This window comes from Rhinopithecus roxellana, chromosome 2 (genome assembly GCF_007565055.1).
Source record: "Rhinopithecus roxellana isolate Shanxi Qingling chromosome 2, ASM756505v1, whole genome shotgun sequence".
Classification (NCBI taxonomy): Eukaryota; Metazoa; Chordata; class Mammalia; order Primates; family Cercopithecidae; genus Rhinopithecus; species Rhinopithecus roxellana.
The window spans coordinates 188,500,821-188,511,786 of NC_044550.1; the positions used below are offsets into that span (position 1 = coordinate 188,500,821).

At 34.3% G+C, this 10,966-nt stretch overlaps 1 pseudogene; it reads right to left on the reverse strand.

Moving 5' to 3' along the window:
* Window positions 1-6,521: 6,521 nt before the first annotated feature.
* On the reverse strand, window positions 6,522-6,914 carry LOC104658096 (annotated as a pseudogene).
* Window positions 6,915-10,966: the final 4,052 nt, after the last annotated feature.

Genomic DNA, 10,966 nt, shown 5'->3' on the forward strand with positions numbered 1-10,966 from the left:
TCCACAGGAAGCTTGCTATTTAATACCTATATATTTCTATCATTTGTTATAACAGATTATGTTTTTCAACCGGGTACAACCTCTCCTTTAAGTTAGTTCTAGATTTTTTGCTTTTCATTTTACATCTGTTTCACAATTATATTTGTTAGTATATCTGTAGATAAACTGATAGAAGTAAAATTACCAAGTCAATGGTGTATGTAGTTTTAACGTATTATCAAAAATGTTAAACATGTACTAAAAAAGAATAGTACAAAACCCATAAGTAATCAGCATTCTCTTTCAATCATTATCAACAAACAGCATGTGTTGTTTCACCTATATTCCCATCCACTTCTTCCCTTCCCATTTTATTTTGAAGAATATCATTTTTAAGATTAGCATTGCTTTTTATAAAGCAAATCATGCCATTTCATCTATACATATTTCAATATAAGTCTCTAAGAGATACTGACTTTTAATTGTAACCTGTGATATAACTTGTACATATTAAAATAGTTCTTTTTAAAAATCCTCAAGTATCTAGCTAGTCAGTGTTCATATTTTCAGTTGTTAGTTGTTTTATAGTTTACTTGAATCAGGAACCTGATATAATATTTCCTGGGCATCCCGTTATCCCTTTTTTTTTCTTACATTTTGTTGTTGTTGAAGAAAACATGTTGTTTGCTTTGTGGAGTTTATAACAATCTTAATTTTTCATCTTACCAAGTTTCACTTGTAGTGACTGTTTTCTGGTGAGAATCTTTTCCAGGTCATTTAGATGTCCATTGGCTTTATTCTCACCCTCCTAGACATTTTGTACAATGCAATAATATTGTTATTGGTGGTTTGTTCCATCTGCTTGTATTTTGGAGTCCATGGAGATACTTTACTATCCATTTTTGTTGTGTTTGCTTGCTGTGAGGTTGCATTTTGCTATCCTACTTTCTGTGTCTGTTTTTACAGTTTGATTTTGGAAACTCCAACTTTATGCCACTATAACCATCCCCTCAGAATTTTCTAGAAGAGTGGTGTGTGGGTTTGTGGGTTCTCTCTCTCTCTCTTTTTTTTTTTTTTTTTTTTTTTTGGTGAGTATCGCTCTGCCTCCCAAGCTGGAGTGCAGTGGCACGATCTTGGTTCACTGCAGCCTCTGCCTCCCAGGTTCAAGTGATGCTCCTGCCTCAGCCTTCCAAGTAGCTGGGATTACAGATGCCACCACCTGCTAATGTTTTACATTTTTAGTAGAGGCAAGGTATCACCATGTTGGCTAGGCTGATCTCAAACTCCTGACCTCAAGTGATCCACGCACCTCAGACTCCCAAAATGCTGGGATTACAGGCATGAGCCACTGTGCCTGGCCTAGAGAGGTGTGTGGATTCTTAATTATCATAGATAGTGACAAATGCCCCTCAGTAAAGACTTGTTCATTGTATTGTCTCACATAGAGTTTATAAAAGTTTGTTTCCCTGAAACAGGTTCAATTTCCCCATAGAACTTATATTTACAATTGGTTTTTGTTTTTATTGTTGTTTTTGTTTGAATAAACATAGAAATTGACCTTCCTGGTCTTAAAGCTAGAAACTTGCATTTGTCTTATGTGAATTCCCTCCTAGGGAAACCAACCCTCAGGCTTCCCAGATAGTATTAAGGAGCTGAAATGCCTCTTCCTTAACCCCTAAGTCCTGCTTTTTAACTGATCATCTGCTTCCTGTTGACCAAATCCTCTTCCTTCTCTCCCTAATTCCCATTTTCCTACACATAGCTACATTCCTTCCTCACTATATAAACCCTCAATTTTAGTCAGAGAATTGGGGAGATAGATTCAAGATTTATATTCCATCTCCTTAGCTGCAGCATCTGAATAAAGGCTTCTTCCATGGTAATATTCATTGTCTTAATTATTGGCTGGTTATGCAGTGAGTATTAGAACCCCAATCAAACCCTGGTGTTTGGGTAACATTCCTACATCATGACACAGATTTGATCCTACCATTGCTTTTCATCTTTGGCAATCTAACCAATAAGCAATTATAAGTCAGTGCTTTATATGCTCTTTCATGATTGCAACTTAAAGGAGAGGTAATCTGTCCCTTTTCCCGGATGTACTAGGCAATCATGTATGTTTTCCCATGGATTTATGCTTTATATCCTTTGAACACATTTCTTACAGGTTAATGGTCTTGTTTGCGTTAATTTATTATTTCAATATACTAACAAGTTTATTTTTGGAGTTTTAACATGGTAATTTTTATGTGTCATAAAGTATTCCATGTCTTTTGTTTTTTGTAAATATCCCATTATTTAAACATCCTATTATCCAAATATCCTTTTTCCCTAAATTATTTGAAATCCTATATTTGCTACTCTTAAATTACCAAACTGTACTTAGAATGACTAATGGACACTTAATATTGAGTCACTGAACTGTGTGCCTATTATTTTTCTATAAACATTCATTTAAAATTATCATTATAATATTTTAATATCTATCAGGACTGATATGGTTTGGCTGTGTCCCCACCCAAATCTCAATTTGAATTGTATCTCCCAGAATTTCCATGTGTTGTGGGAGGGACCCAGGGGGAGGTAATTGAATCATGGGGACTGGTCTTTCCCATGCTATTCTCATGATAGTGAATAAGTCTCATGAGATCTGATGGGCTTATCAGAGATTTCCACTTTTGCTTCTTCCTCATTTTCTCTTGCCACTGCCATGTAAGAAGTGCCTTTTACCTCCTGCCGTGATTTTGAGGCCTCCCCCAGACATGTGGAACTGTAAGTCCAATTAAACTTCTTTTTCTTCCCAGTCTCAGGTATGTCTTTATCAGCAGCATAAAAACGGACTAATACAAGAACTATGTCCCTCTCAACAAACTTTCTCAATTTTTTCTTTTTATAAAATGAAATTCAGTTGTAATTTTCCGTTTCTAAGGGAACAGTGGCTTGCCTGAGGTCACATAGCTAGTGGTGGGAAAAAGCAGCATTTGAAATAAAATAGTCCTGGCTCTAAAATCTGTACTCTATTTACATAGTTCTTATTTTAAAAAAATACGATTGTTTTCATAGAGCAAGAAAAACAAACCTGTGTTGTGTTCTGTGTGCCAGACTCTGTGTTAACTGCTAATGCTACGAAGATAAATTACTTTGTTTCTGGACTTGCTTATTGCCTAATATCCTATTGTTATCCTTTTTTATTTCCAATTTCCCTCCAGAAAATCATATATAAATCTTTATAAAGCCTTTAAACCCATAAAAGTAGTCATTTTTAATGTCGTAAATACATCAGTTGGGTACAAAGACAGTTTCTAAAATAATTATTGTTTGGATTCATTTTTTATGGAAGTAGAGATGCTTTAAAAAGAATAAAAGCAAGGCTTAGATTTAAAGAAACAGAGTAAGCAAAATCTCCCCTAATTTCTCTTTAGAGATTATTTGGTATACTGGAAAACATGGCTCTTGTTTATATATTATATATTATAATATAATATAATATAATATAATATAATATAATATAATATAATAACTTATATTAGTTATTTGTTGCTGCACAACAAACTACCTAAACTTAGTGGCTTAAAACGAAAACGTTTATTGTCTCATAGTTTGAGAATCCAGGTGAGGCTAGACTGAGTGTTCTGGTTCAAGTTGCAATCAAGGTGGGATTTAGGACTGCAGATATAGAAAGGCTCAACTGGAAAAAAAAAGCCCATCCACATGGTCCCTGGCAAAATTCAGTTGCTCATGGTTGTCATACTGAAGACGTCAGTTTCTCTGAGAGTCTCAGTTATTTGCTGGCTATTGGGCAGAGGTTGCCCTCAATTTCTTGCCACTTGGGCTACTCTGTAGAGCAACTCACAGCATAACAGCTTGCGTCATCAGAGCAAACAAGCAAAAAGACAAGAGAGAGGTGTGCTAGCATGATGGCAATCACTAATCTAATCTTGGTAGTACCATCCCATCACCTTTGCTTTACTCAATTCACTGGAAGTAGGTTACTAGGTTCTTCCCAGATGCAAGTGGAGGGAATTAGAAAAGGGCATGAATAATATGAGGCGAGAGTCATTACAGGCATCTTAGAAGTCTGACTACAATTTTTCTCTCTGTACTGATTCTGCAAGATTGGTTTATCTATGAAATAGAGGGTTGTCAAAGAAAAGAAACATTTTTATCAATTATTATCAATAAAAGTAAATCTAGATATGCATGGGATGTATATATCAGTATTTTCTTTATTTTTACTATTACTGATAATATTTTTACTATTACTGCTAACAGCTAACATTTATTAGATACTATATGCCCAATGTTAGGATAAATGGCATGCAAGTTTGATCTCATTTAGTATTCATATAAGGTTGTTAGCGTAATTCTAAGAGTTAAGTAATACTATCTTCCCTTGTTGTATCTGAGGAGGCTAGGGCAAAGAAAAATCTAAGTAATTGCACCAAATCATACAATTAGCAAAAACTAGTCAGCCTATCTCCAACTCCGTGATTGATACTACTACAGCATGAAAAAAAAGTGTGTTTACATACACATATATATAAACACATATTAAAAAAACCTTTTCATAAACAGTGTAAAACACTATACACACATACATACACACAGCCGTTGTCTAAATATTGTGAACTGGATACTCCCCAATTCACTTCTAGTAACTGATTTTGAGACCAAAATCATCTTCTAGGTAGGCCTTTTGGGTATCTGAAGAAAAAAAAAGTCAACTATGAGTTAACATCCACATAAACATCGTGCAGTTAGGCTATGCTGCACATCAATTTTATAAGCCTACAGCAGTTATTACCCTGAACTGTGAAAAAGCCTGGACACAAACTGTTTGCAGATAATTGTACTGACATTCCTACTTCATTACTTTTAATAGAACAGAATTTGCAGTATTCATGCCAGGGTACATGAGCACTACCTTCAGGAGAAAGACATATCATATGTCCTTTTCTCAGTTGAATAGAATGCTTTGGGCAGGAGGTCACTTTGTGGCATGAAGGACATATTCACTTAACTAAGAGACCAGCTTTAATTAAAATAAAAGAAGTTTTAAAAGGGTTTTAGATGATTCTGGTAAAAATCATTAGATTTTAGATAATCATTAAATAATAGAAAGTCATTTTATAATGGAGCACGTGTGCAAATTTGGTATTAATTCCTGTGTATTATGTATCAGACATCTACTAAATAAGCTGTTTTTCCAAATTGAAGAGGAATAAAACATGGGACATAGATAGATAGATGGATAGATAGATAGATAGATATGTTGTCAAGAATTACTCTTGCATTCAATGAGTAATGAGATTAAGAAAATGTTAAAACATTTAGTAGGAAACAAATTTAATTAATAAAACTAAATAGTTAAATATAGCACTCAGGCTCCTGCACCTGTTGGTTTCCACAAGTCCTGGAACCAGCCCATGTTCTGTACCATGACTCTGCAGTCAGTCATTCAAGTCAGTTCATTCAATGCACATCTGTTGAAAGAAAATAGGTTGTTTTGACTGGTATTTCCTCACTCATTCAACTAGTGATTACCTATACTTCCCCTTCTTATAGTCTTTTCCTGACTAATGCTACCCCACACATTATTTTTACACATTTAAAAATTATAACATATGGCCTGGCACAGTGACTCACGCCTGTAATCCCAACATTTTGAGAGGCCAAGGCGGGCAGATCACTTGAGGTCAGCAGTTCGAGACCAGCCTGGCCAACATGGTTAAACCCCGTCTCTACTAAAAATGTAAAAATTAGCCAGGCGTGGTGGTGGGCGCCTGTAATCCCAGCTATTTGAGGCACTGAGGCAGAAGAATCACTTGAAACCAGAAGGCGGTGAGCCAAGATTGTGCAGTGAGCCAAGATTGTACCACTGCACTCTAATCTGGGCAACAAGAGTGAAATTCCGTCTCAAAAAAAGAAAAAAAAGAAAAAATATATTACACACTTGCATAAGAATCCCAAATGTATAGTTTAAGGAATAATCGTAAAGCAATCACACATTTATTTAACTTCGTTTATTTATTTTTAAGTTCAGGGTACATGTGCAGGTTTGTTACACAGGAAGACTTGTTTCATAGGGGTTTGTTGTACAGATTATTTCATCACCCAGGTATTAAGCCTAGTATCTATTAGTTATTTTTTAAAAATCTTCTCTTTCCTCCCACCCTTCACCCTCCTACAGGCCCCAGTGTGTGTTGTTCTCCTCTATGTATCCATGTGTTCTCATCATTTAGATCTCACTTATAAGTGAGAACATGCAGTATTTGGTTTTCTATTCCTGTGTTAGTTTGCTAAGGATAAGGCCTCCAGCTCCATCCATTTCCCTGCAAAAGACATGATCTCATTCTTTTTTATGGCTGCCTAGTATTCCACAGTATATATGTTCCACATTTTCTTTATGCAGCCTATTGTTAATGGGCATTTAGGTTAATTCCATGTCTTTGCTATTGTGAATAGTGTTGCACTGAACATACATGTGCATGCATTTTTTTTTATGAGGCATTTTATTTGTAAATATATGTGTTACATCCCTAGAAAAAGAATCCCAGGATTTTCCCTCCTGTGTGTTTTTGTCTTGCTTCTTCATGGTCAATGATGCCAGCTGAGGTTGTCAGTATAATGAAACCAGACTGGTGGGACGGAAGCAGATTATTCTGCCATTTTTCTAGATCTTTGAGTTGCACATGAATTCTGGGACTGATCATTCCACACTTGTTCAGCCTGTCTGTGAGGTTCACAACAATTTTCCCAGCTCTGTGATCACCAATGATTTCAAATTCGCCAATGTAACCATGCTTCATCATCAAAGTGAGAAACCGGAAGATGACTTCGGAACACGGCCTAATAAGCACCTGGTGTTTGCCTCTCTTTTCCGCATTGTTGATCCTCTTGAGAGCATCAGCCAGGATATTCATGTGCACCATTGTGGCGGCGCAGAAAGATGGCAGAAAGAGGACGAGAATATGTCTTTACAGTAGAATGATTTATATTTCTTTGGGTATATGCCCAGTAATGGGATTGCTGGGTCAAATGTTGTTTCTGTCTTTAGGTCTTTGGGGAATAACTACATTGTCTTCCACAATGGTTGAACTAATTTACACTCCCACAAACAATGTATAAGCATTCCTTTCTCCATAACCTTGCCAGCATCTGTTACTTTTCTGACTTTATAATTGCCGTTCTGACTGGTGTGAGATGGTATCTCATTGTGGTTTTGATTGGCATTTATCTAATGATCAGTGATGTTGAGCTTTTTTTCATATGATTGTTGGCCACATATATGTTTTATTTTGAAAAGCGTCTGTTCATGTCCTTTGTCCACTTTTTTAATGGTGTTGTTTTCTTCTTGTAAATTTGTTTAAGTTACTTATAGATGCTGGATATAGACCTTTGCCAGCTGCATACTTTGTGAAAATTTTCTCCCATTCGGCGGGTTGTCTGTATACTGTTTTCTTTTCTTTTCTTTCTGTGCAGAAGCTCTTTAGTTTAATTAGATCCCATTTGTCAATTTTTGCTTTTGTTGCAATTGCTTTTCACATCTTTGTCATCTGCAAATAGGGATAGTTTGACTACCACTCTTCCTATTTGGATGCCCTTTATTTCTTTCTCTTGCCTGATTGCCCTGGCCAGAACTTCCAATACTATGTTGAATCAGAGTGGTAAGAGAGGATATTTTTGTTTTGTGCCAGTTTTCAGGGGGGATGCTTCCAGCTTTTGCCCATTCAGTATGATGTTAGCTGTGGGGTTGTCATATATGGCTCTTATTATTTTGAGGTATGTTTCTTCAATACTTAGTTTATTGAGAGTTTTTAGCTCACAATGGATGTCAAATTTTATCAAAAGCCTTTTCGGCATCTTTTGAGATCATCAGGTGGTTTTTGTCTTTAGTTCTTCTTATGTGATGAACCAGATTTATTAATTTGCGTATGTTGTACCAACCTTGCATCCCAGGGATAAAGCCTACTTGATGGTGGTGGGCAAGCTTTTTGATGTGCTGCTGGATTCGGGCAAACACACATTTAAACAATACCCAAGTTAAGAATTAGAAACTCGCCAGTTAACTCATAGACCTATTGTATGTTTCTTCTTGCTTTTACCCTTTCCTTTCAAATCTTATTTTTTTCTTTGCAGCATTACTATCTGTTTGCAAATATTTTAAATTATAATATTGTTTTTTCTTTTTTTGAGTGGAATTAAAATGAAATTATGTTGAATCCTTCGTTGACTTTTATTTTCTGCTAAATTCCATGTTTATGAAAGCCATTTTATTGATGTGAATATAGTTAATTTTTATTGTTGGAGAGCATTCTAGTTTGTCAACATACTACCATTTATTTATTCACTCTACTGTGAATGGATGTTTGGATTATTTCCTGTTTGGGGCTATAGCATCAACGATGCTACGAACATTATAGTACGTGTTTTTTATGTACATTTACAAAACTATCTAGGCTTTCTTTATTTTAATTAGATAATGTGAAATTATTTTCAATATTACTGAATAATTTTAAACTATTTTCAAAAGTGAATATACCTACAGTGTATGAGTTTCTGTTGTCCCATATCCTCACCAACACTAGCATTTTCTTATTCTTATTCTTATCAATTTTAGTTAGCTTGGTAACCATGTACTGCTTTCTCATGTTATTTTTAATTTGTATTATTTTATTGGTAATTAAGTTGAGTACATTTGCATATGGCTATTGTGTCATTTGGATATCCATTTACACAAAATAGTTATTTTAGTCTTAGGACCATTTTATTTGTGTTCGCTTTCTTTTTCTAACTTATTTACAGGAATTCTTTATATATTCAGGATCTGAATTCTTAATTATATGTGTTGAAAATATCCTGTGTCATCTTGTAACTGTGTTTTTATTTAGTTTACAGTGACTTGATGAACAGCCCTTCTATATTTTAATAGTCACATACATTGTTTTCTTTTCTTATGTATTATACACATATAGCTAAGATGACAGTACTCTCCAAACTGATCTAAAGATTCAATTAAATGTCTTTCAAAATCCCAGTGGTTGGTTTTACAGATCTTAACAAGCTGTTTCTAATATTCACATGGAAATGTTTACTTTTCCAACCAAAACAAATTTTAAAAAGAACAAAATTAAAGAACTCACACTTCTTAATCTTAAAACTGTCTCCAAGAATAGGTATCAATATAATGTGATACTCTCATAAGGATTGACATATAGATCAGTAAAACAGAATTGAAATTCCAGGATTTTTTTTTTTTTTTTTTTTTTTTTTTTGCATTTACAATGAATTGGTTTTGACTAGGGTGTCAAGCCAATTTAATGAGGATCGAAGAGTTTCTGTGGATGGTTCTAGTACAAGGGGATGGGATATCCACATGGAAAATGAATTTATTTATCTGCCTCACATCATGTATAAAAACTAACGAAAAAGGGCCCAAAGACCTAAATTTAAGAGAAAAATATATAAAACTCTTAGGAGAAAACACGAGTAAATTTTCATGACCTTGGATTAGTCAACAGTTTCTCAGTTAGATGCCCTAAGTATAAGCAACAAAAGAAAAAAACACATAAAAGTCATCAAAATTAAAAACGTTTGTGATTTAATGCACATCATTAAAGAGGTGAAAGACCACCACAAAATGGAGAAAATACTTGCAAATTATAAAGGATTTGTATCTTGAATATATATAAAAACTCTTACAACTCAGCTAGAAAACATCACACAACCTGATAGAATAATGGATTAAAAAAATTGAATAGATATTTCTCCAAATATGGTATACAAGAGGCAAAATAGCTTATGAAAAGATTATTAATCTCACTACCCATGAGGGAAATGCAAATTAAAACCACGGTGTAATACCACTTCCCACTCACTAGAATCACTAAAACAAAAAAGACAGACAATAATAAGTTCTGTCAAGGATGTGGAGAAATTGGAACTATCCAATCTTGCCTGTAGGATTGTAAAAGGTACAGGCACTGTAGAAGATAGTTTAGAAATTCCTCAAAAGGTTAAACCTAAAGCTAATATATGATGGGAGAATTCTTTTCCTAAACATGTCCCGGGTGACTGAAAACACATCCACACAAAAACTCGCACCAAAACGTTCACAGATGCCTTTTTCGTAATAGTTAAAATATGAAAAAAAAAAAAAAAAAAAAAGAAGTCTATTAACGGATAAATGGACAAACAAAATGTGGTGTATTCTTTATTCAGCCATGAAAATGAATGAAGTAATGATACAAGCTACAACATGGATGAACCTCAAAAATATTGTGCTATATGAGGGAAACCAGTCACAAAAGACTGCATATTGTATAATCCCATATATATAAAATGTCCAAAGTAAGTAAATCCATAGAAAGAGAAACTCTATTAGTGATTGTCAAAGGCTGGGGAAGGAGTTCAATTGAGAGTAACTACTAATGTGAATGGAGTTTCTTTTGGGAGTGATAAAAATGTTTTTGAAATTAGATAGTAGTTATGTTTGCATAATTCTATGAACATTAAAAACCTCTAGACTGCACACCTTAGAGAGGTGAATTTTATTTTATGTGAATTATGTCTCAATAGAGATGTTGTAAGGAAATTTTACTTGCCTCATTGTGGATTTGTCTATTTTTTTCTTGTTTTGTTATTACCTGAATACCTTTTTAAATTTAAAATGATTATGTTTTATCTTTATGAAATCACCGCCTTTACCTGTACTTTTTGACATAAAGTCTACTTTGTCTAATATTTATACAGCTATGCAAGCTTTCTTTGATAAGAATTTGATTATAACTTCAAAAAAATTTATTGCTTTCAACTTTCTTATTTTCCAGTTTTAGATGTTTCTCGTACATGTAGCCAGGCCTTTGGAAAGGCCTTAGCAATATATTCACTAGCCATATGTTTTGGTTAACTATATAATATAAGCATCTTGACTGCTATTGAAGAAGTTTGCTGCTTTTTCCCATGTGGTTTTTTTCTTGCTCAT